Source organism: Pogona vitticeps, chromosome 3 (assembly GCF_051106095.1).
Source record: "Pogona vitticeps strain Pit_001003342236 chromosome 3, PviZW2.1, whole genome shotgun sequence".
Classification (NCBI taxonomy): Eukaryota; Metazoa; Chordata; class Lepidosauria; order Squamata; family Agamidae; genus Pogona; species Pogona vitticeps.
The window spans coordinates 226,676,765-226,704,757 of record NC_135785.1 but is presented as its reverse complement, the minus strand read 5'-3'; positions in this window follow the sequence as shown (position 1 = coordinate 226,704,757).

The following is a 27,993-nucleotide window of genomic DNA, read 5'->3' as shown; positions in this document are numbered from 1 at the left end:
TGTGGCTGGGTAGAGTTTGTTGACCTTTTGCAGGCTGTATTTTTCAGTGCTGGGAGCCAGGCTTTGTTGAGTTTTAGACTTTCTTCTTTTTTGTTGAAGCTCTGCTAGTGTTTGTGCATTTCAATGGCTTCCCTGTGTAGTCTAACGTAATGATTGTTGGTGTTGTCCAGTACATCTGTGTTTTGAAATAGAATTTCATGTCCAGCTTGTTTCAGGGCATGTTCAGCCCTGAAATGAATTTCCACATATCATAAGCTATAAAAACTGTTTTTAAAACAAAGATGCAAAGTGATGTGAAGTTGGGAAAGTTACTGAATTAAATGTTACCTTCCTTCAAGATTTGTGGACCATGGCAGCTTATAGCATAATTTAAAACTATATTACATTAAAATACAATAAAATGACAAACATTGAGCTAGAATTAAATTTAATTATATTGTTAAAATCCATTAGAAACAGCAGCAATAATTTAACTTAAAACAATGAGAACCACCACATCTCTTGGGATTTTATAAATGTAGGGTCCTATTTGTCTAAGTTTTGCCTGAATAAAAAGGTGTTCACCTACAACTAGAAGGCAAGCAAGGAAGAGTAAGGAGTTCCATAATCTGGGTATGGCCACCAAAAAAGGTTCTGTCTTGACTCCCCACCAAATGGGCCTCTGAAGATGCTGAAACTGTGAGAAGGCCTTATAACTCTTAGCTTATAAAAAAGATGAAGAAGTGGACTGGAGGATGACAGTGAAAGAGGAGAAGGGTGAGACCTGCACAATGAAGCCCAAGGATGAGGATGGAATCTTTACATGAGCCAGCCATGAATTCTGACTATCCAGACTAGCCATGGGCCTAGGAAACATGATCTGCTTATTGCTACCCACACTTGATTTCACTGCCACTTGGATGCCTTGTAATGGACAAAAAAAAAAAAAGCAAAGGCTTTGGGAAAGATCATGCAATTTGATTGAAGAATGACAGATAAAAACACTGCCATCCAATGCCTACTTTCATAGGAGTTCAAACCACATTGAACACAGCAGGACTTGCACAAGATTGCACTGCTAGAAACCTAAAGAAAGCAAAAGGCAATAAAAACGTTGAGATGAAGACATCATTTGTATATTTAGACCTATGCAGCATTTTGATTATGAAATGATTCTTTAAGACAGGAAGAAGTATGTTAAATAGTTATTTGTCATTATTGGAATCCATATGATTCCCCCTACTACTCCTGCTCTAGTATCAATAAGTTAAATAATATCTTAATAAAACTCTACTGAAATTTGCCCTTGCCTTTCAGTTCCCAGGATTAGTCTGTTTTGTGGTAAGAATAGACATGGGGAGCTGAAATGCATGATTTTCTAGGATATTATAGAAAGAAATCATTAATTTCTGTAGAGTCAGCAAAGAACAATGCACCTCATTGAACACATCCATCTCACCTGATCTCTGAAGCCAAGCAGGGTAGGGTTGAAAAGGAATTGGATTGGACATCACTAGGGTATACAAGGAATCTCAGTTATGTCTAGGAAAGTATCCTGTCTGAAATCATGGAGAACTCCTGCTAGTTAAAATTGACAATATTGGCCAGATCAAGCAATGGTCTGACTCACTGGCCAAAATCTTGTACTTTAGTGTAGTAAAACACACTAGAGTAGGCCAGTGGAATCACTGGAGATTTGGGGTCCTATTTTCTTGCAGATGTAATGATAAGTTGGTAAGTCACATCTTGAATATGTAACTTCCATTGATTCAAATTCCCATATAGTAGACTGCAGTTAGAGTAGGTTCATTTGAATCAATGGAACTTACAGAGGAGTTGACTCAACAAATCCCCATGTATTCTAGTTCAGTTTATGACACTAAGCAACAGGATTTAGGCCAATGGGAGGCAGCTTCTTGTGCTCCTACGAAATAAGGCACTGTTGTTCAGATGTTGTCCCTACACAGCTTCTATATAAGCTGGAGACAGATGAACAAATAGTCAAGATTTACAATGTCTATTGGCGAGAAAATATGTATTAGCCCCTATTGGCTGTTATTGGAATAATATGGATAAGCCCCTTAATGAATAAGCCATGAAAATATCTCTGGTATAAACCTATGTGAATATGTGCTGTTTGTCTCAGGATTTTCTTTTCCCTTCCCAACAGCAAGCTGATGCCTAGAAAATATTTCAGTATTGGCTACTTCTGCCTGCAGTGCTGTAATCATCCTTGTATTGTTTACTCCCCTGTACAGCACTGTTCAGCTGTGTATGGATTGAAGAGGTTTTTTCGCTCTTAGACTTCTGTACGTAGCACCTTATTTCCTTCTCCTGACAGCATATGCACTGTAAATGTTAAATACAAATGGGCTCAATGTTGCGTTTTGTCAGTCACAATTTTTCCCCATCTGAAAAGTGTACTCTACCCTATTTACAGCGCTCCTCTTTTCAGCTGTATTGCTGTCATTTGCTTGCCAGGTTATTTCCAAGCTGTTACTCTAACACTTATTCTTGAAGCACCCATTCCGGTCATTAATTTCTGATGAAAAACTCTGTCAGAAATGTAATCTGACACTCCACGGTGGCTGTTGGTCAACTCTTCAATGTGTGCAATCAAATTGTTATGACAAGAAGACTCAATTTCTCGTCGATTTGATGTGACATCGTCCCCTTGTAATAAACTAAGCGATCACTTCCTGCACAGAAATGTGAAATCTGTTGTTACTTCATACACCCTCTGCCCAGCCTTCCACACTGCACAGCAAGTCTTTTCTTAATACTGAATCTATTTCCCCGATACGGATCAACTGCTACATACAAGAGCTGCAGACTCAAATACCAGCCCTGAGTCCAAAGCTGGTACTTGAGTAACCACAAGTCAGAATTGACTTGATGCCACATTATTATTATTGTTATTGTTATTGTTATTGTTATTGTTATTGTTATTGTTATTGTTATTGTTGTTGTTGTTGTTGTTGTTATTGTTGTTATTATTATTATTATTATAGAGCTATCTCTAGCAAAGCCTGGCCTAAAAATTAGAGCAGATTGGTTTGGCCAGTCAGGTCACTGACAAGAAGTTTAGAAGTTAGTTTTGATTCATATTGCTGCACACACATAACTCTGGAAGCAGGAGATATCTGCAATGCAGAATTTCCCTGGGGTGGTTTTCCTTTTTAGTTCTTTGTAATATTTGAGTTAATTGCATAAATACAGGTTAAGTATGAGATACTCTATAACCAAGGGTTCCCAAAGTGTGCTTGCAGTCTTTGTGGTGCCCTGTGGCTCCCTGGTGTACTGCCAAGCCAGCCAGAAGCAACTGCTGCTGCTCTTCTGGCTCCTTTGCTTCCTGCTCCACCCAGGGGAGCCCCCAAGTCCGAGAGGTTGGGGAGCCCCTGCCTTAAACAACCACACTGAACTGATTCTACTGCACCTTGGGTAGTCCTCTCAGAAGACAGCACGCACTTGATCTTTTTATTTATTTACTTATTTACTTATTTACTTATTTACTTATTTACTTATTTACTTATTTACTTATTTACTTATATCCCACCTATCTGGTCAAATGACCACTCTAGGCGGCTACCAACATAAATAACCATATATAAAGTACAACAAAGTTTAAACATCAATCAAGAAGTTAATTAAGATGAAAGAGGAGAAAAAGAAAATATAAAGAAGAAAAAGGGGGGAAAAATCAGGCATTAGCTGGAGGGAAGGCCTGCACAAACACCCAAGTTTTCAGTTGGTTTTTAAAGATGCCCAGCGAAAGGGCCACAAGAATCTCCGGAGGAAGGTTATTACAGAGGCAATGAGTTACCGTCGAGAAGGCCCAGTTTCTTGTTTTTTTTCCTTCCGGGCCTCCTTCAGTGTCAAGCTCCTCAGCCTCACCTCCTGACTCAATCAAGTGATATGGGTAGATTCTCGTGGGAGTAGGTGTTCCGCCAAGTATTGAGGCCCTAAACCATTTAGGGCTTTATATGTAAGCATTAAAACTTTGAAGTCAATGCGGAACCATACTTACAGATATCAGCTTCATTTCTATGCAGTTCTCCTCATTTATTCTCATAGGGGTTGAATACTTGAGGAGCGACCATTCTATCACAATGTTTGGTCATCTTCCACATCTAAAAAATGACTTTCTGACTAGGAGACTTGTGGCACAGTAGTTAATAGGACAAAGCAAGGTGACACTAGAGGAGCTCAGGGATAGGGCATATAAGTGGGATGTAATTTTGCACCTAATTCCTTGGAGGAGGCAGATTGGATACTGGGGAAGAAAGAAGAGAGGCCTAGGAGAGAAGAGCTTGTAAGTCCTCAGCCAAGTGTATTGGAGGGTGGGGTGACAGACTCCCCCTTTTCTGCCTTCACAGCACTTGAAGGATCAGCCTTGCCAATCCTGGTTGCAGCCTTTGATGGCCTTTTGAAAGGAGAAGCCCAGTGGTGGAAGATGGAGACACCTACACTCTTGCCAGCATTTTCTGCTTCAGAGACGCCAGCAAGTCCTTCTGTGTGTTCCGTTCAAGTTATTTGTGACTCTCTGGCCCTTGTGAAGAGCATGAGAGTGAGGAGAGGGCACCAATACTGCTTCACTCGTGGGAGAAAATATTGCGGGAAAGGGAGAGGTTGGGATTCCCGTGTGCAAGGAAGACAGTCCAGCCCTGGTACTTATCTGTTGCTGGCTGGGCTTTTAAACCACACATTGAGCTGCTGCTTATCTATCTTTGCACAAACCTGTTAACAATGGCTACTGACAGCTTCACCTCATGAATGCCTGTACAAGGCATCTTCCCAACTGGGAACTGATGCAGGAACATGTAGAACAGCCATTCTCAATCTTTTTTTGGGGGGGTGGTTGTTGCGTCCATAAACACAATATGAAAGAAGTATAGGTCGAATCAAGGTTGTATAATTCACATAACAAACCTTATAAGGTGATGTGTGAAGAATTGTTTCTAATCTGCGCCAGGGTCCTCAGGGAGCCATATTACCTCATTAAGATTGGCTGATGTAGAGGACAACATATTTGCAAATAAATGGTAAATACACAAAGCATTCATTTCTATGGTGAAATCTCACACCAGTGGTAATAGTATGTAGAATGTTAATAGCATAAATCACATGAGCAACCCAAGCAAAACAGTTTTCCATCCCCAGTTTCTTGTTGGACAGAAAGTCCCGTACAAATTATTATGTGGCCAGAGGATGAGTAGACCCAGTCTGCATGGCGTTGGGCAAGTTGCACAATCTCAGAATGCCCCAGAAAAAGGAGTAAACCACTTCTGAGTATTCTCTACCTGGAAAGATCACGGTACATCAGAATTGACTTGACAGCACATTATTATTATTATTATTATTATTATTATTATTATTATTATTATTATTATTATTATTATTATTATTAATATGCACAGATCAGCAATTTGGTATCACAAAAACTGAAACAACGTCCATGTACTGCTCAGCTCTCAGACACTGAGGGTCTGCAGCACAAATTCCTCTCCTCTTCTCTAGGCTTATTATCAGCAAAGAGGCTCTCTCATAAGTAGAAGGTTCTCAGAGGATTTACCTTGTATCACCAGCTATGGCTCAAAATTTCTCAGAGCTCTGTCTCAGCACCACCAAATGCTGACCGGAAGTCGTCCCAACACCCATGTTATATATTAGGAAGATTGTAACTCTATCTGAAAAAGAAATAAGATCAATTTGGTGTCACTTACTCTGTCTGTCTGTTTTGAGAACCTCACCCTGACTCATAATAATAATTGTATTCTTTCCTAGGTGCTCACAAAGTGGCTGCTATTTCATCTAGAAGCTTCCTTGGTATCAGCTCCAAACTAATGCTATGTCCCCCTGGTTTGGAACATAGGTTACCCACCCCCACCCTGGCTTCTGAACTTTCAAGTGTTCTCCAAGAATTCACAAACAAACAAACACACACACACACACACATACACACACACACACACACACAGAGAGAGAGAGAGAGAGAGAGAGAGTCTCTCTCTTTCATACCCACACAAAACACAGGCCAAAATTTAGTGTAAATGAAAACAAATGGTGATGAGAAGCAAATCTACCTTTCTGGCTGGCCACATGTCAAACTCTCCCACACCATCTGGTCAAAAATACAATTACATATATAGTCACATACTCCATGTCATGTAACAAATGGTGAGAGTAATGAAAAAACTGCTTGCACAATTGCTTTTACATGGATGGTTTTCTTCCACAATATTTTGGCCAAAGGACCTGAGATTACATCTGGAAGCTCTTTTACAATCCTTGGACACAGTTCATCTGGCCAGAAACAGTCATTTGTTCGTGTTCTTGTTAAATAATCAGAAATTCTTGCTCACCCAGATTTACCAGTAGCGGCAGATCACCCTCGGCCCCCTCCTGCTGAAAAGCATCTGCCAAGTCTGGGTAAGGAGCTCCAGACACATTTTGTGGTCTTTAGTTCTAAATTATTTTTATGCAGACTCTTGAATAACCTTGAAAGTTTGGATATAGACACTTACCGGATGACATGTTCAATTCAGCTCTGTCATTTTGTTTATTCTATTCAAGAAGCAGCTTCTCTCCATTTTCTGCTTCACTCATTTCTCCATATTATTTTTACACAGTGAAAATTCTCTGGCAATTCTCTGTCAAAGTTGTACAGCTGTTGATGCAAAAAAGTTTCTTCAGAAATCTTGTTTCCCAAACAACACACTAAACATACATAGGAATCTTAACCAATTCCAGTCGTATTTGTAGAGAAGACGTGCGAGATCACAAGAGGCAATGAATGCCTTATTGTCTTGTTAATATCAGGAAATATAGTGAATATGAATTACTGCCATTGAACATAAGGAACCTACATATGCTTGTGCTGTGTGGTAATAAAAAGTATGGAAAACATGAGAAGCTTCCAGGTTTCGAAGCAGTGGCAACAGACTTGGGGTTACAAATAGAGATGGGCACAGACCTAACCACAAACCAGAGGATGGTGCTGGTTCATGGTTCATTTCATGAACCAGTTTAGGAAACCTGTTTTGCCAAAGCAAAACAAAGCAGCAAACTTTTCCTCCTCAGCCCTTCATTTTGTCCAGCAAAAGGGGATGCCCACCTACCCCCAATCACCCTGCATAGTCACTGGTTCTCTGTGGGATTTGGGATGTTTGCAAGCTCACAAAAAATAAAACTAATTAAAACATTATGGACAGGATAATCCATCAAATTAGTGAGGTGAGGAGGAGGAGAAAGCCAGTCCACGTTAGTTGTCACAATATTCTATAGCAGGCCTGTCTGAAGTGACATCATGCTAACTACAATATCCATTAGAGATGTCTGCCAGACTCTGTTCCAGTCCATGCCTGAAGAAGAGCACAGAGATGGCTGCCCAATCCACCCTTTGTTGTTTTGGAGACACTCTGACCTGAGCCTTGTTCTCATCCATGCCAGCATTTATGTATTTTTGGGATCTCCAGATAAAATCTCATTCCTATGATCTGGGCAATGCTAACATCTGTGACCTAAGGCAGGGGAAATTACACAGCACCATCAGAGTTATTTCTAGCAGAATTATTTGCCCACCTCCACTACAGAGATGACAAGGAAAAAAAAAAGTAGCAGAACAAAACTATTTATGAAGTTTGGCAGTGACGTAACTTGCACCTATAGAAGACAAACCAAATATGCGTCTTGGGGAGTGGGGGAAATACCAGTGTACCATTCAAATTGCTTACACGAATGCAAGCCTTTGTCTGCGAACACACACACACACACACCTTCCCTGTCAGTCCTAGTGATGTAACTAAGTTTTGAAAAGGGGGAAAGAAGAAAATTTGGAAGTGCAAAGCCCAGGCAATGTGCTACAATGAGCATTTTTAAAAATTGAAACTCCATTTTAACCCCACAAGTGCCAGATTTGGGACAAGGGATCAGTAGACGTTGTCGCTGGGCCCCAGGGGTGCATGCCCTTGCATTCTTTGCTCTGTCCCATGGTTGCCTCCAAAACACCTGAAATTTCATATCTCCTGTGATACATTGGACCAGTCCTGAACAGGCTGGGAAAGTCTATCAGATTACAATAGACTGCATTTTCTTCCCTTCATTGTGCGTGGAGGGCGATGAAACGAAACCAACTTATCTCCAGATGAAATAGTTTCCGCCAGCTCACAAAATTCATAATAGGAAAGCCTCTCTAGGGTGATTTGTGTGGAGGCAAATGATTACTATTTGTTAGACATTTGCCCATGTTGGACCCCTATGATCCCCTCCATTACTATAAGCAATAAAATAAAACATGCTGTGCTTTTATTTACACATTCTTTTGCACATTATGGATTTAACAGAATATTTCAATGAGTGATGAACTTTATATTTTTCCATCTGAAGCACTGCCACCCATGAAACTAGCATAATAAAATGTTATCGTTTCAAAATGCTCATGTAAATAATAACAGGTTCCTATCTCCTACAGAAATGACTTTCATTTAGTGCATTTAAGCAGCACCACTTAAACTGCCTGTTTAAAATGAAGGTCTGTTAACTGGTGTGCAGTTCATTACAATGAGACTGGATGGCAACGGAGAGTTTGCAATCCACAGCAGCAATAAGCAGGTCAAAGTGAGAGACTCGCAACTTTTAGCTGAGATGAGAATGCCCATACCATCAGCTCCTTGCTGCATTCATCCTTCCTTAGAGAGCCTATATGATAGAATGGTAGCATGGTGCACATACTAGATAAGGATTGTTCAAAGTAGGGTCTTGGGACAACACGTAGCTTCCTTATTTGCAAGGTACTTGGGGTAGGAGTAGGGGTGGAGCTCTGCCTTGGCCTTTCCCTTTTTCTGTTAAAGAAAATATGAATTACACCTTTGGGCAGCCTTCAGGAGTGGTATTTTTAAATAAGTTACAGATCTGTGCCAACATTTTACAGTAAACACACCAATTTTTCAAAAGCAGAAGTGGACTTTGAGAGATTTATAGGTCTTGACTGGTTGGTTGCGGTTGGGTTTTTGTTGTTGTTCAGGTTTTTTGGGGGGGTTGTATTTGGGGGGATATTCGGACAATTTGTGCAGCCTCTGAAGAGTCATGGGGCAGAAAATTGGCCCCATCAAAGTTCCCTACCCTCTCCTTGATGATGGTGTGGGAAAACGGTGGACAGCTTTACTTCATGTAATTTCCTTTAGAAGGTACTGCAAGGATCTACCTTGTCCCCTGTGCTTTTGGACATTTATCTATAAGAAAAAGGCAATTGGAATCATAATGTAGTCATCAACGTGCAGAAAACATTCAGCCAATGATGCTGAGTTATTCAGACCTGGAACAGATGTTTTCTTGGACCTCCCCTGGTAGGCCCAGTCCACCATGGGAAAACCTGCGTCAGAGGGGGGGGACCTCCGGAGGCCTTCTCTGCCACCATGGGAGGCCTCTTGGAGGCCACCCCCGCCACTGATCGTGCTTCAGAGGCACTATAGGTGGTGGGGGGAACCTCTGAGAGGCCTCAAATGGTGGCGGGGAAGGCTTCCAGAGCTCCCCCGCCACCGCGGCTGGGAGCCACACCGCGCCGGGCGATCCCGGCCATGCTCGGACTCCTGAACTTCCCCCACTACCACTGCCACTGCTGGGAGCCGAGCGGCAGCAGTGGAAGTCCAGGAGTCTGAGCATGGTCGGGATTGCCCGGTGCGGCACAGCTCCCAGCAGCAGTGATGGCAGCAGCAGGGGACATCCAGAGGCCTTCCAGGGCTTCTCTGCTGCCATGGGAGGTCTCTCAGAGGGCCCCCCCCCGTCACAGATCATGCTTTGGAGGCACTATCAGCAGCGGGGGGACCTCCAAGATGCCTCCCATGGCAGCAGAGAAGCCCTGGAAGGCATCCGGAGGCAGACTGGTGGCCTACGGACTGGAGGGGGGAGGCGGGGAAAGCACCCAATTTGAATTTGGTGCTTTCCCTGCCTCCCCCTTCTGGTCCGTAGGTCGATTCTCCGGCCACAAGTCGATTGGAAATCATGTGGTGAGAGAAGTACGTACATTGAAAAGTACGTAAGTGGAGCCAGTCGTAAGTCAAGACTCCACTGCAATTTTTTGAAATTCAGCCCATTGTGATGCCTGGGAGCAAGGGCAAGAGACCTTGCTAGGAGTGCCATCGCTCCCTAAGACCTCTAGGGGCATTCAGACCACCCCTCCACCCTCTCCTTCAAAAATGGAACATCAGAGTCTGGACAAAAGGGACCTGGAAGACAGGCAAAGGAGGGAAAGGTTGAAGCATCAGGGAGTGGATAGTCATGATTTGGAAAAGGGAATAAAGGGGTTAAACATTGTCACTTCGGCTGGCTTGGGTTTGGCAGGAAAGGAGGAGGATCGACAGTTGGAGGTGGAGGGGGGGGAGTAGGAGAAAAAGGTGGGAACCGGGCTAATATACCAGGGCGCTGGGAGACCATTTGGTTAGAAGATCCCTGGACAGGGAAGTGGGAACAAGTCAGAGTACCCCATGAGGAAGCGGAGAATCGGCGGAGAAAGGGATTACCGCAGCGACCTTCTTACTGGGATGGATCGGAGACCAAGGAATGGAGGAGACGTCTTAGAGAGGAGAAGGAAGCCATTGTGAGAGAAGCCAAAGCAAAGAAAGCATGGCATTTGGGGGAATTCGGGAAGATAGGGTTTTACCCAGACCTTGGATTACCTACCAGAGTGAGGAATCCCCATTATTAGCTCCAGAGGGAGAAGTTGAAACCCGGGTGACTGAGAAGGTGTTATCAGGACCTTGGGACATTAAAGAGTTAAACCAGGTTGGAACAAATATATGGACACCCTTGCGTGCAGCGTTACCGCTGCAAGAGAACTTATTACCTCTCCATGTTTATGATAAAGTTACTGTTCCTCAGTTAATAAAGACAGACAATTTGTTTGAGTTTAAAACATCTCCTCGTTTATTTGAAGAAAAGGAGGCCCATAAAAGCGAACCCTCACACCCATGCATTGAAATCTGACAACGATGTGATAGTTTCAGTCTCCATTTTGGCCCTGCCATTAACCTGAATGAGGCAACCACTTCAGCAAGCAGATGCTGGGGAGTTCAGACCAGAGAAGTTGTCACAGAAGACAGCTTTATGCAAAACATTGCATAATAGGCATCTAGGTGCTGATACAGTATTTTGAGGAGAATGGTATCAATTTCTGTGCAGTATCTAAGGCAACCTTGACTCCCCAGATATTCTTGAACTGCAACTCCCAGAAATCCTGGCTAGTATAGCTAGTGCTGAAGGCTTATGGTCCAATAACATCTGGGGACCAAAGGCTGGGAACCACTGATATAAGGAATTACATATAGGATTTCAAAATAAAACAATTACTGTATTTCCCTGAAAATAAGACCTAACCTGAAAATAAGCCCTAGTATGATTTTTCAGGATGCTCGTAATTTAAGCCCTACCTCAAAAATAAGCCCTAAGTAAAAGCCCACCCTCCACCATTGTGCAGCAACCAGAAGATGATGACATGACTGTATTTGAATAAACGTTGAAGAAGATGATGACATGACTGTATTTGAATAAACGTTGAAGAAGATGATGACATGACTGTATTTGAATAAATGTTGATGGTTATACATGAAAAAAGTAAAGCATCCCCTGAAAATAAGCCCTAAAGCGTTTTTTGGAACAAAAATTAATATAAGACCCTATCTTATTTTTAGGGAAACATGGTAAAGACTTTTTACTGGTTGGGAACCCCCAGGGGAGGAAAGAAAAAAGGCAGAACATCCTATAGAAAGTTGTGGAATCAAGAAGTGTCGAGAGTCTGAACTATGCTTTTTTACTTCTCATTTTTTCTTCTTGCCTCTTTCTGCCAGAGCAGACATCTTGTCTTTATTTTCAAGAGATGAGGAGGTTGTCATGGCTCCCAGTATTTCCATACAGATTAGCTACAACAAGGATTCCCCTTATCTTTCCTATCTCATTCTCAACCAATTTCTCTAATAAATAACTAGTTTTCTTAATTTCCTGGAATAAGAGGTAGGGAAGCAATTCCTTTAAAAAAATGGAAAGCATACTCGACCAACCATTCTAATACTAAAGGGCTGAAACCAAAAATTAAATTAATTATGGCCTGCTCTTCTAGTACTCCTGAAGCATAAGTGAAAGATTTTGTCGATCATACTTTCATACTGGAACTGCCAGTGTGCTCATCTTACATTTGTGTAACAGGAGGTTGGCCTTGGGCAGCAAAATGTCTCTTGCTAACCTTGTGGAATCACCATGAATTCATTTATGTCAACCTATCATTCCTCCTAGGCAGTATATATCTCTTCCCACTCCACCCAGCCACATTTCCAATTTTTCTAGATTTTCACATAAGGTTTATCAAGAAGATTGAAGAGATACTGGATGACCCAACAGGTGATAAGACAAGATCTCCTTCATCTGACACGCAAATGAAGTACTGTTGGTTTGTGATAACTTTCTTTCTTTCTGCAATTAACATAAATGCTGGTTTGTTTAAACTATAGTTCTGTTTCCCACAGGGAATTATAACATGCTATCTACAGCATGTCATTGTTGTTGTTTAGTTGTTAAGTTGTGTCCGACTCTTCGTGACCCCATGGACCAGAACACGCCAGGCCCTCCTGTCTTCCACTGCCTTCCGGAGTTTGGTCAAATTCATGCTGGTAGCTTTGGTGACACTGTCCAACCATCTCGTCCTCTGTCGTCCCCTTCTCCTATTGACTTTGCACTTTCCAAACATCAGTGCCTTTTCCAGGGACTCGACTCTTCTCATGAGATGGCCAAAGTATGGGGGCCTCAGCTTCAGGATCTGTCCTTCCAGTGAGCACTCAGGGTTGATTTCCTTCAGAATGGATAGGTTTGTTCTCAAGAGCTTCCTCCAGCACCACAATTCAAAAACATCAATTCACCCAAACAGGAATTAAAACTGGGCTCACTAGTTCCACAGAGAGTCAGATTTCTTGGTTGAAAATCATCAGTTGAGGTAGATTTGTACAACCACTCTTCAGTTTAAACCTATTTTTATTATCCTGTTTAATTTTCTATACACATAACTGGAAACATGGAAACAACTGCAGCAATAGACAGCAGTCTGGTTGCCTGCACAGTCACATGACTGTTCACAAGACAGAGCACATGAGCTGTTGAATCAGGTTCCACATAATCATGGAGGCAGCAGAACCTCCCTACATAACTGCAGCTGCTTCTACATTTCAAGTTTTTCACATGAAAAATGTGTTGGGATGATTGGCTATTTCTGCCAATGTGAAAGAATAGGATAATGCCTACATCAGGGCCATACATAAGATTCAGACAAAACACAAATCTTGAAATGTTTAGCCTGATTCTAATCATTTTGTATCAGGTCTGCATCGAAACAGAAGGGCTGGATTCAGTTCTGGAGCAAAACAAAGTCAATTTAGAACTTGGTTGGTGTTTAGAGACCACAAATGTGCAATCAGAAAAGGCAGAAATTGGACCAGTCTTTTCCCTCTCTCCCTCCCTTTTCTCTTTTTCTGTATTTCTTTCTTTTGAGAAAAGCAAACTTGAAAGATATTTAACTTTAGAGGTACACCAATCCTTATCTGAAAGGTTTACTCCCACCTTTATAGTTAGACATGTCTTCAAATTTTACACTCAACAAAGTTCTAGTAATTTTGCTTTTCTACTGCATTGATATTTGCATAAAATATGCACCTTCTAATTTCTGTTTATAACTTCTAGTAATTCAAGAGGAGTTACTACTATTTACTATTATTTAAACAGAAATAAAATACAGCTCACCAACAAATCACAATTAAAAAGGACATATTGGCTGGGAATGGAGAATAGCAGGCATCATGAAACCGCAGTTCCACACAAAACACCTGAAGGGCCCCAGCTTGCACATCACATACAAACATGGAACAAAGATTAAACATCCAAAAGTGTGCTGGGAAAAAAACTTCCAAAACGTCACAGCAGAACCTGTCTTGTTTCCTGCAGCATTTCTGATCACAGAACAAGAGCTTCCAGGTTTAATCTTAACACCTAGGGAATGTGGGAAAACACTTCTTCAATCTACCATTTAGGGATTTATAGATCAAAAACAGCACTTCTAACTGTGCACAGTATTGAGTGTGATATGAGGATAATCAGGACCAAACTCTAGATCACACTTCAGCTGCATGCAATGCTAGCTCGAGAGCCTCTTCCTCATTTAAAAGGAAAATTGTTTTGCTGTAGGGAAAGGTGCTTAACCTTTGTTTTGCCAGCTGTGTTCATGACGGAAACCTCCTCCCACCTATTTCTGCCTCTTGGATTACCCCAAATGGCATAACGGAACTGCTGCAGCAAGATTGTTAACTGGGTCTGGTCACAGGGATCACATAACCCCCTTGTTAGATTCATAATTCAAAGTGTAGGTTTTAATCTATAAATCCCTAAATGGCTTGGGTCCAACTATCTCAAAGACTTTGTCTTTCTTCATGAGCCTGTCTGAGTGTTAAGATCATCAGGAGAGGCCTTTCTTTCAGTTCCACTACTCTCAAAGGTGCGCTTGGTGAGCATACAAGAGAGAATTTTCTCTGTATCTATGTTCACACTCTAGACGTCCGCCCCACAAGACACCAGGCTGGCCCCATTTTTTTTTCTGTCCTTCTGCAAGCCAATGAAGACCTTTCACTTCAGGAAGGCTCTTCCTTAGTGAGTGATTGTCTAGGACAGTGGTCCCTAACCTTGGGCCTCCAGATGTTCTTGGACTACAACTCCCAGAAGCCTTCATCACCACCTCTGCTTGCCAAGATTTCTGGGAGTTCAAGTTCAAGAACATCTGGAGGCCCAAGGTTGGAGACCACTGGTCAAGGAGACAATAAATGGAGTGGTTTATATTTTGTTGTTTCTAAATCTGTTTTTCATAAAGCTTTTATCTAATGCTTTTTAAATAATGTTACCAATACTTTAATATTTGAATAACTTGCTGTTTTTTGCTTTTAATATTCTGTTTTTAATTGTGTAAATTGCCTTGGGTCCTTTTTTAAAGGAGAAAGGTGGGGTAAAATAAAATAAACATAAATAATAGTAAATAGATAAAATAAATAAACTCCTAGCAACCCTATTTAGCCCATACAAACCCATCCTTGTAGCCAACCCCTGAGTCACATTAGTGCAAGCCCACTTAAATCAGTGGAGAATAAATTCCTTTGTAAGTTCCATTGATTCCAATGGGTCTACTCAAATTGTGACTTACTTTAATATAGTGACTTCCCATTGGGTAGGGCCATTTGAACTTATAAAGGAGTTGACCTTTGATCCCCACTGATTGAATGGACCTATTCTAATATGACTTACTATGCTAAACAGTAGGATTTCAGTCCCTATGGTTAATCCCTCATTCTTGAAAATGGTAAATGTAGTGGATAGCCCAGACATCACCTGTCCGTCGCTGCGGAACCTTGACGGGGGAGCCAATGGAGAGACCGGAAGGCAGGGCCAGAGGAGAGTTGTGGGGTCAGGGGAAAGGGAGAGGGGGAGGACTGGAACAAGGGTTAGGGAGCTGGAGGCTTGGGAATTGGCCCAGGAGGGTCAGAGGTTGAGAGAGAGAGTTAAGAGAGTGATTTGATTTGAATGAACCAAACCTTGTTTAATATATGTGATTCGCTCCCTGCGATTTATACTGCAATCTCCAACTGATTATTAACCCCACCCTGTTCAATAAACTGATTGTGTTTGGCAGCATAAGTGTCCAGTACTTAATTTATGTTAATGAAATAACATCCAGTGGCAGCGTGAAGAGGAGGACGGAATGTGAGCCTTTGTGAGGACGAAACAAAACAGGGGGCACAAGGGGGAGCACCACAGTTAATTTCAGAGGATTGCTAGATCTGTTTAATATCACAAATGCCTTCCTAGAGAAAAAATTAAAAAGAAAATAGAGGGTTTTATAGTGAAACAGAAAACCATTTTAGGTAGTATACTGCCATTTTTAAAACTACGGGTTATATAGAACTAGGAAAAATGGAACCCAAAGTAGATCAAAGGTCTACTCTGGGCGGGGTAGAAGTCTAAATAAATAAATAAATAAATAAATAAATAAATAAATAAATAAATAAATAAATAAATAAATAAATAAATAAATAAATAAATAAATAAATAAATAAACGGATCATATTAGATGTGACAATATGGTATAAAAATAGATTGATTTGTGTATCCTAGTAACATCCTCAGAGTGCTACTGAAAGGGGGCAAATTGTCATCAGCTAAGGAAGATGGAGGCTCGTAACATTGTATAAGAGGCAGTAACAAAAACCATGCCAAAGAAAAGGAAATGCAAGAAAGCAAAGTGGCTGTCCAATGAGGCCTTACAAATAGCAGAGAAGAGAAGAGAAAGAAAATGCAAGGGAGATAGGGAAAGTTATAGAAAATTGAATGCAGACTTCCAAAGAATAGCAAGGAGAGACAAGAGGGCCTTCTTAAATGAGCAGTACAAAGAAATAGAGGAAAATAATAGAAAGGGAAAAAAACTGAGATGTATTCAAGAAAATTGGAGATATTAAAGGAATCTTTTGTGCAAAGGTGGACATGATAAAGGACAAAAATGGTAGGGACCTCACAGAAACAGAAGACGTTAAGAAGAGGTGGCAAGAATACACAGACGAATTAAGCCAGAAAGATCTGGATGTCCCTGACAACCCAGATAGTGTGGTTGCTGACCATGAGCCAGACATCCTGGAGAGTGAAGTGAAGTGGGCCTTAGAAAGCCTGGCTAACAACAAGGCCAGTGAAGGTGATGGCATTCCAGTGGGACTATTTAAAATCTTAAAAGACGACACTGTTAAGGTGCTACACTCAATATGGCAGCAAGTTTGGAAAACTCAGCAGTGGCCAGAGGACTGGAAAAGGTCTACATCCCAATCCCAAAGAACGGCAGTGCCAAAGAATGCTCCAACTCCCATACAATTGCACTCATTTCACATGCTAGCAAGGTTATACTCAAAATCCTACAAGGTAGGCTTCAGCAGTACATGGACCGAGAACTCCCAGAAGTGCAAGCTGGATTTCGAAGGGGCAGAGGAACTAGAGATCAAATTGCTAGCATGCACTGGAATATGGAGAAAGCCAGAGAGTTCCAGAAAAAGATCTACTTCTGCTTCATTGACTATGCAAAAGCCTTTGACTGTGTTGACTACAACAAACCAATGCAAGTCCTTAAAGAAATGGGAGTGCCTGACCACGTTATCTATCTCTTGAGAAATCTATATGTGGGTCAGGAAGCAAAAGTTAGAACTGGATATGGAACAACTGTTTGATTCAAAATTGGAAAGGAAGTATGACAAGGCTGTATATTGTCTCCCTGCTTATTTAACTTTTATGCAGAATACATCAAGCAAAAGGCAGGACTGGAAGAATACCAAGCCGGAATTAAGATTGCCGGAAGAAATATCAACAACCTCCGATATGCAGGTGATATCACTCTGATGACAGAAAGTGAGGAGGAATTAAAGAACCTCTTAATGAGGGTGAAAGAGGAGAGTGCCAAAAATGGTCTGAAGCTCAACATCAAAAAACCGAAGATCATGGCCACTGACCCCATCACCTCCTGGCAAATAGAAGGGGAAGATATGGAGGCAGTGACAGGTTTTACTTTCTTGGGAACCCTGATTACTACAAATGATGACAGCAGCCATGAAATTAAAAGACGCCTGCTTCTTGGGAGGAAAGCGATGACAATCCTAGACAACATCTTAAAAAGCAAAGACATCACCTTGCCGACAAAGGTCCGGATTGTCAAAGCTATGGTTTTTCCAGTAGTGATGTATGGAAATGAGAGCTGGAACATAAAGAAGGCTGGCTGCCAAATAATTGATGCTTTTGAACTGTGGTGCTGGAGGGGACTCTTATGAGTCCCCTGGACTACAAAGAGAAAAAAACCTATCCATTTGAAGGAAATCAACCCTGAGTGCTCACTGGAAGGACAGATCCTGAAGCTGAGGCTCCAATACTTTGGCCATCTCATAAGAGAAGAGAAGACTCCCTGGAAAAGACCCTGATGTTGGGAAAGTGTGAAGGCAAGAGGAGAAGGGGATGACAGAGGACGAGATTCTTGGACAGTGTCACCGAAGTGACCAACATGATTTTGACCCAATTGCGGGAGGTAGTGGAAGACAGGAGGGCCTGGCGTGCTCTGGTCCATGGGGTCACAAAGAGTCGGAGATGACTTAACAACTAAACAACAGGTGACCAGAGCTGTACAGTGCAGTATGGGAAAATTATAGGAGTACTGTAATGTACCCATAAACAGTCATTTTGTTGTGGGTTGTTTGGGCTTGTTGTGGGTTTTTTGGGCTCTTTGGCCGTGTTCTGAAGGTTGTTCTTCCTAACGTTTCGCCAGTCTCTGTGGCCGGCATCTTCAGTGGACAGAGTGCTGTCCACAACAACCATTAGATCCCGGCCGTGAAAGCCTTCGTGAATACAGTCATAATTTAAATTGTGTGCACTGTTTTGAGGATGCTAATCTCTTTGTTCAGTGGATCCACGTTGTATACCCTACCCAGCCATTAACCATTTTCAGTTTCAGATCAGTTCTCACGATACTACAGCACTTGTGTCCAACCCTTGTGCTACAGAAAGCTGAATGATCAGGAGTGGCTTGAAGGTGGTGGAGGGATGGTAGCACAGGGGACATTCCCCTCTAGCTGGAAGGCAGCTGAGCTGAGGGGAACACTTTGCTGGCCTGTTTTCCACACACAGACACACCACACCCTGGCAACACTTCACTGTTAGAGTTGGCTCGACATATAAAACAATGTGGACAGAAGCTAATGTTTCAGGAAACAACAACCTGAATAAATGCATTTAACAGGATCTGTTATGAAATATTATTACAGCTGTTTAGAACCGAATAAATACATTTGCCCTCAGTGTATTTCCTGCTTCTGTCCATATTTCAGTGTTATTTTCATGGGGTTTTTTTTATAACTGTACTCCTTTACCTACAGAGTTTAGAGTGTGCAAACTAGACCAAACTCATTATCTGCCTCATCCCCAATGGCCAAGAGGGAGGTGCTACACAGTCAGCAAAGGGGGTGAGTGCTGAAGAAGCAAGTGTCTGTGTTCAGGTACATATGCGTTGGCTATAATCCACAGCTTTCAGTGTCTGTAAGGGGCCTTCGTACCAATCCCCCAAAGATACAGAGGTCCAACTGTAATTTAAACTGCATCTGGTATCCATCTTCTGACTCAATGGCTTATTAGACGAATTATACAGTGTCCATTTCTGCTAGTGGGAGATAACCATGGAAGCAAACATTGTTCTTTCCACAGCATCCTTATGATAGAATGGTTCCTTTAGCAGAACAGGATGAGCCTGGTATCTGGAAGCCTTGAAACTCACACTTAGAAAATGATACTGTCCTACCTTAAGGATAATATCACTGTTGCTGGTGCTTACTTACCTCTCTGTATTCATATCAGAAGTCTGCATATATAAGTTTTTTGTTCAGAATGATAAAAGTTTGTGCAGTAAATGTTTCCTTGAATGGTTAGCCCTATTCTTGCCTGATGAGTATTTTCCTAGGGTTTCAAACTTCCTGTGTGGCATTACTGAATTGCCAGTGGATAGTGTTGCAGGAGAGGGAGGAGACGACTTAATATTTGAAGCACAATAGCCTCATTTATCTGCAGAAAGAAACCTGTAATTACGCTGCTATAATCCAGAAACATTTTAACCAAAAGCAAGGAGTCTGCCTAACACCAAGAGTTATTTTCATTGCAAATATCTGCCTAAGACTTCCTTTCAAAAGCAAAATAACTGCTAAGTTTAAAATCCCAATTTAGAAGCAAGCGGGATCCATGTGCTGTTGTTTTCATTTTAAATGAAAAATAATCTGTTTTAGGAAGGTTTTGGCTTTTCGTGCTTGGCAAGCAGGCTTTCACAAAACCTGGCTGTTTCTCAGAGTGGCAAATCAACTAATCCATATAAAATACATGTAGTATTGAATGGATAATTGACTACAGGTGCAAAGAATTAAATACCCATTTTTACAGCCCAAGGAATATAAGAAAGAGAAAATCCTTCTCTTTAGGAGCTATGATCATTTGGAAGCTGCACTTCTTGCAACATTCTGATCAGTTTGCTCTCTGCCGCCCAAAAAAAAAGGAGCTCTTTGCCCTAAACGTGATGTTCTAGAACTGGAAATCAATGCGAAAAAATAAACTGCAAGGATGGAAAACATATAGCCTTCTAGACACTCTACTCCCATCATCCCTCAGAATTGGCTATGCTGACTATGTTTGATGGGAGTTGTGCTGTAACCATTTCTGTAGACCCACACTCTCCTTACAACAAGCACAAATGTAGACCCAGATGGAATTAGAGGAGGACAAAGGTAAGAAACGTGGACATCTCTCTTAGATATCAGTGGTGACTAATCTTTTTTAAATGTTTCAAAAACCCAAGCAGAACCCACATTGAACTGCACAGCTCAGTTGATGGGTTTCCAGTGTCGTCAAGATGTATACATTACTGAGCAAATTCTACAGCTAACATTTATTATTGACTACATCAGTGCCTGAACAGAATCACAATGCCCTGTCCTGATCCACAATAGAAGCTCTACAGCATTAGCCTGATTTTTAAAAAGAACAAATACTAATTTGAGGAGAACCATATGTCAACAGAGAAGACATTTGCCTAACTTGGTGGTTTCCAATCTTGGGTCTCCAGATGTTCTTGAAGTAAAATTTCCAGAAGTCTTAACCCATAGCTGTGCTGGCCAGAATTTCTGGGCATTGTAGTCTAAAAACATCTGGGGAACCAAGGAGGGGATGGAGAATGTGTGGCTGCCCGATGTTGTTTATTAACAATTCTCTTCACTAGCTGATGACTTTCTGTGCCTTAGGAAAGGCCTTTTTACAGCTGACCCCATTTTGCAGCCTACTTCCCCCCAGGATATTTTGTGAAAGGAGATATCAAAGGAGTATGGAGCTCTGCAAACTCCAGTGGAGAGCAGAAACAGTCAACAAATGGTGGGAAGTTAGCCACCTCTGTTCTAGGGATATGGCTCATATGTTGAGGGTCCCAAATCCCAAACTTGGGCAGCACCTGGCCAGGTAGGATGAGTAGACTGGCTGTACCTGATGGAACAGGATCAAAATCCTGGTTCAGTCTCTCATTTATCAGGTAGCTTGTGATGGGAATCGCCTTTATATGAGATTGTGGAGAACTGTTGCCAACCTAGTGAGAGAAGACATAAGTAGATTTGCGGTATCATTTCAATAGATGATTTGAACTTAGGAAATTTATTGTTTTGCACCATAACTTCAAGTATCATCCAGCCACAGTGACCAGTGGCCACACTGTTAACTGGATTTTGAGTTTTAAAAAATTGTAACTTTTCCAAACTCTAAAGTAATAAAAGTAACTGACCTAGTATATAGAATTTCCCTAAATTACAGCTTTGACTGAAGAAAACATCTACTACTTTTGTTTTTAAAACATGTTTCCTAAATGGTGATACACATTGAATTATTTGGGTGGACTATACCTCAGTGTGAAAGAATAGAATGAAGAGTTAATATCTTCAGCATTATAAGAGGAGAATACTCTGCAATCACCCATATTCACATTCTGGTATCAGTTCTTCATCTTGGCTACCACAGTAAATATTTTTCATTTCTTTTCACACTTGTTACTGCCAAATGAGAGAAAGCAACGTTCAGTAGAACTCCATGTTGAACAAAATATGGGTTCAGACCTCAGCTGGTTTTGTTCAAGGCACATTCTTGTTCTATGTTTGTAGAAGAAGAAAAATACTAGAATAACAGCAGGAGAAACAAAAATAAATTGAGAGAAAAAAGGTAAAAAGTCAGTAAGAGAATTAACAGATTTCTGTATATACAACATTATTGATGGAAAAATAATTGTGTATTGACTATTCAGATGAAATTCTATCAGTGGTAGAAGATGGGACGGTAATTTCATTGTTTTCTTATTTTCCACACTCCAAGGAGTTTATCCTCTGATCAGATTGCCAAACATTTACATGCGGTCCTCCTATTAGTACTAATGGGAGCCAGACATGCTAATCTTCTCAATAAATTCCAACAGAGCTACGTGCATGATAAATCCCACATGCTGAGCTAGTTTAAGAGACCCATAGGTATACAGCAATGGCATGCTTATTAACTCCTCCACTGTTGCTTCCTTCTAACTTTAAAAAGCCAAGCTTTGTCCTTGAATTAGGAAGGCATGTTGCTTGATGAAGTGCCCCCTGTGTTGTTGTTTCAGGTGAATTCCACTGAGCAAGTTCATGCATAACTATATTTGTTATCAGTCAATGTATTGTTGACTGATTGGTCATCTTCATCAAAGTATGCCTTCCGAGGATACTCAAAAACAGACTTTCTAGCTAATTGGATCAACAGGCATTTCTTCTAATACTTACACATCTCTCCATGCAAAACTTAGCCTGTTTCAAAAATATAAACAGAAAACAGAGTATCTCATTTTAACATGCATATGGTTTAGGTTGCATAGCTCCTTGTCAGATACATTATTTCTGTAAAGGGAGTGCAGTTTATTATCTGGTGGGCATTAGAATCAGACAACTGAAGAGGTTTTCTAGATCATCTAGTCTACCCCCCTGGAATAGATAGCCTGAAAGCTCCCTTCCAGCTTTATGGAGAAGGACACTCATAGATAGTGTGCACATGCTTGGCTTAGCAAATGCAAAAGACAAGTGTTTTGTGCAATGCCATTTTGTGCCAATTGCCAATGTAACAAAAAATACCTGTTTAGTGTCTTGGTTTGATGCTGGTGCTAAGATTTCTTAGAGACTTGAGAGACTTTGACAGGCTGTCACACTGTGCTGAAACTGCCTGTTTTGAGTAAAGTCTTGGCAAAAGGGAAATATTTTCACATTCCCAGCCCTGACCCAGTTCTGCAAGAAAAGATGTACAGGAGAGCCTGGGAGATTCTGGCCCTTGAGATGTCTTCAGCTGCATCTCACACAATCTTGCAGATGGGAATTGTAAGTTGTAAACTCTGGAGAGCCAACAATTCTCCAGTTCTGATGTAAAGCCATGGGAACCCCACCAGCTGCTCCTACACTTTTGGTATAGACCTCCCAACTGAACTAACTAATGGAGGAGGACTTCTGGCAATTTAAAAAAAAACATGAATAAGACTTTTACTTTGATACAATTCAAACGTATGAATGTTTCTTAAATTTTAATGAGATTACAGTCATTCCTGGCGGTAGAGAAACCTAATAGAAACAAAAAAGCAAAGGTGAACTCTTTTGAAATACACATTAATGAGGTTTAAAATAAATTAATCATTAATACATGCCAGAACAGCCTTCAGAGAGCCAGAAAGGAGGGAGTGAATATAGTTCTAGTATTCAGCAATCATGAGGGGGAGAAAGAGAAGATTTGGAAAATATTGCCAGCAGTACTACTCATTTCCCCTGCTGAGATCTGCCATGCAAATCTTCCAAAGCAATGGTACCTGAAAGCAAAAGAGTCTCAAAAGTAGGACAATGGCAAAATCAGTAGCGAATACCTCTCTATGGGCTAAGTGAGGATGGGAGCCCGCCCTCCTCCAGTAGGCACCACTCCAGTGGCCTGGATACCCTGCCCCACATCTTCCGAGTGCTGCCACTGAGTGGGTGCCTGCTAGAGGAGGCAGGGCTTTGAAGCACCAAACACCTGTTCAGTTGATAAACAAACAAGCACACACTGCCAAATCAGTTTTCCACAAGTATTTCTATACAATCATGTGAAAAAGAAAATGAACCTTCTTTGAATTCTCTATGATTTCACGTATCAGGACATAATAAAATCATCTGCTCCTTAATAGGTCTGAAAATTAAGTAAACACAACCTCATATGGAACAACAACATAAAACATATTACACCGTGTCATGATTTATTTAACAAAAATAAAGCCAAAACAGAGGAGCCATGTGTGAAAAACTAAGTATACACTTACTACTTCCATAGGAATTAAGAGGTTAAGCAGCAGCCAAGTGTTGCTAATCAAATGTCCTTGAGTAATTGAGCAAGTATGACCACCTCTATAAAAGCCAAACTTTTAGCATTTTGCTGGCCTGGAACATTCAGGTGCGTGTTAACACAATGCCAAGGAGTAAACACATCAGCAATGATTGTAGAGAAGCAGCCCATCAATCTGGGAAGGGTTAAAAGGCCATTTCCAAACAATGTAAAGACCACCATTCTTCATTAAGGAAGATTATTCACTAGTGGAGAACATTTGAGACAGTTGCCAATCTTCCCAGGAGTAGATGTCCAAATAAATTCACTGCAAGGTCAGAACGTACAATGCTCAGAGAAATTGCAAAAAACCAAAAACAAAAAACCAAGAATTTCATTTCTACAGGCCTCAATTAGCATGTTAAATGTTAAAATTTATGATGGTGCAATTAGAAAAAGACTGAACAAGTATGGTTTGTTTGGAAGGGTTGCCAGAAGAAAGCCTCTTCTGTTTAAAAAGATCATGGCAGCACAATTTAGGTTTGCAAAGTCGCATCCAGAGAAACTGTAAGAGTTCTGGAACAATGTCCTTTGGACAGACCAGATCAAAGTGGAGATGTTTGGCCATAATATATCACACCATGTTTAGCAAAAACCAAACACAGCATATCAGCATAAACAACTCATGCCAATGGTCAAGCACAGTAGTGGAGGGGTAATGATTTGGGCTTGTTTTGCAGCTACAGGATCTGGGCACCTTTCAGTCATTGAGTTGATCATGAGCTCCTCTCTGTACCAAAGTACTCTAGAATCAAATATGAAGCCATCTGTCTGACAGCTAAAACTTAGCTCAAACTGGTTCATGCAATATGGCCATGATCCCAAGCTCACCAGCAAATCTACAAAACAATGGCAGAAAGAGAAAATAATCAAGGAGTTGCAATCACCCCGTCAAAGTCCAGACTCCAACCCAATTGGAATGCTGTGGCAGGACCTTAAGAGAGCTATGTTTAAACAAAGGCCTGAAAACCTCAATGAACTGAAGCAAGGTTGTAAAGAGGAGTGGGCCAAAATTCCTCCACAACAATGTGAGAGATTGATAGTCATACAGCAAATGATTACTTCAAGTTATTGCTGCTAAAGGTGGTTCTACAAGCTATTGTATCATAAGGTGTACTTAGTTTTTCACACGTGGCTTCTCCATTTGGGCTTTATTTTTGTTAAATAAATCATGACACGGTGTAATATGTCAGGTGTTATTGTTCATCTGAGGTTGTATTTGTGACAACCCCAGACCTACTGGGATATACCACAGTTTCACCAAGCTGCCACCAACCATTCCCTGTAAGGAGTCACACAGACCAGGAATGGATTTTTAACAAATAAAGGAATAAGGTTTATTTAAATCACACACAGGGAAAATAAAATGATCAAGTGAATAAGATACAGTAACGTGGCTTAGTCTCAAACATACATACACCAGTTTGGTTCACACAGAACACCTTTAAATAAAGCACAGACCCTGAACCTATCAGTTCTGGCTATCCATAAAGACACCTGAACCTATCAGGTTGGTACTGACTGACACACAGTAGTACCCTGTCTGACACACAGACTCCCACACCAGCTTCTTCTTCTCAGCTTCTCCTTCAGCTCTCCTTCAGCTTCACACAAGCTCCACATATATATACAGTACAGCCCCTCCTCCTGATGTCCCGCCTTCCACTCCCCATAGGCTGGAACTTTCCCTCCAAACCCATGACAGACAGGTAACATCAGTGCTGTATGTAACAGTATTTACCTAATTTTCAGACCAGTTAAGGACCAGATGATTTTTGTTATGTCCTGAGACGTAAAATCATAGAATTCATAGAGAGTGTACATTCTTTTTCACATGGCTGTAGGCTTCGTACTTCTGGCTGCTGAAAGAAAATTGCTGTCTACCCCAGTTCTTTTCTGTGGCTGAGTGCACAGGGTCTGAAGTTTTGATAATATACAGTTCCAGTTATGTCTTCACCTCAACCACAAAGTTCCTGTTCAAGTCACAGACTCCCTAATATTCCCAGAGATGTTCAGGGTACATAAAAATATTCAGCATTCAAAGAAAAGCAAGACCAGCTCCAGGGAATTTGAGGAAACCCTCCCTGAATATTGTCCTTTGGAGACCTTCTTTTATGCTAGTCCTCTTCCCACCCTATGTAGGTTTATTCAGTGGCAGCAGCTACACTCTTATTAGTTCCCAGGAGATGCCACTGCTACCAACAGACTAGTACTTACTGGAATTGTGCTGTCAGCAGATCAAGATAAGTGTGAATAGAAAACAAATATATAACTAAAACATGCTATGCTACATCTGAAATATAATCCTGTTCAGCAGCATTTGGGGTGTTGTGTAAGTTCACCATCTCAACATTATCATATCTGTATTAAATGATCTGGAAGCATATACTGGAAGAAAGCACAAAACGACTTGCAGCACACGTCTGTGCCTCTTGGGTGTTCCTTCCAGTTAGGTCTCTCCTGAAACTTACATTGTTTATTTTTACATTGTTTACGATTCATCATAATGCATGTTAGAATAAATCAAGCATAATGCTGATACTAGTTTGGAGCTGTAGAAAACAATTCCATGCAAATCACAGCAGAAGAAACAATACAATGAACAAAAGCACACATGTAATGGATGGAATATAATTTGCAGCATTGATTTTTTTATTATTATTTTAGTTTCGTGAAATACATAATATTTCACTGGAAATAAAGAACAATCTTCTAGAACTGTGGGTTGAAGAAATGATTAATGTATTTCCTCAAAATCTTTCTCCTACTGTATATCTTCTCAGATATGCTATTTGTATGCGGATATAATACTGTACTGCAAAAATGTATCAACAACAAGAATAATACAAAGTGCTTTTGATAAATGAAATATTGTTGTCTTCTATATATCTGCATAGTGATGCATTCATCCTGCAAGTTGACGAAAAAGGAACAAAGGAAGATTATTTTATAACATTTATTATTATTTATTATTATTTTTGCAGAGGGCACAGAATTCTACAGATTTTTAAAACTATCATCCAATTAAGAGTGTGAGTACATGTCAAAATATTCCTGGACTTTCATTTTATATGATTTTATTTTATTCACAAAGGCTTTCATGGCCGGGATCTAGTGGTTGTTGTGGGTTTTTCAGGCTCCTTGGCCATGTTCTGAAGGTTGTTTTTCCTAACGTTTCGCCAGTCTCTGTGGCCGGCATCTTCAAAGGACAGGAGTAGCACTCTGTGCTCTGGTGCAGTTTGTTTGGGAGTTGAGTATTTATAGCTGTGGGATCAGCTTTTGTCCTTTTCAGGAGATGGGCGATTATGGTGATCAGTGTGTTTTTGTTGTGGGTGTATTGTTGTGATAAGGAGGAGATATTATCTATCATTGTGATTGATAGCTGTCGTTAGCTGGTCTTTTGTGTGTAGTGATCACCAGGCTTTGTGGCTGGGTAGAGTTCATTGACCTTTTGCAGGCTGTATTTTTCAGTGCTGGGAGCCAAGTTTTGTTGAGTTTTTAAACGTTCTTCTTTTTTGTTGAAGCTCTGCTGGTGTTTATGGATTTCAATGGCTTCCCTATGCAGTCTAGCATAATGATTGCAGGCGTTGTCCAGTATTTCAGTATTTTGAAATAGAATTTCATGTCCAGCTTGTTTTAGGGCATGTTCAGCTACTTTTCTGGTTGTTTTAATCTGCAGTGTCTCTCATGTTCTTTGATTCACACTGATCGCCATAATCACCCATCTCCTGAAAAGGAAAAAAGCTGATCCAACATCAACTTCCAAACAGACTGCACCGGAGCAGTGAGTGCTACTCCTGTCCTCTGAAGATGCCAGCCACAGAGACTGGTGAAACATTAGGAAGAACAACCTTCAGAACATGGCCAAAGAGCTTGAAAAACCCACAACAACTATGATTTTATTTTGTTTGGAAAGTGAGTTAAAAAAACACCTGTCAGTGCTTTTATTAAATCAAATATGAGTGTTACTTATTTTGCATCATTTTT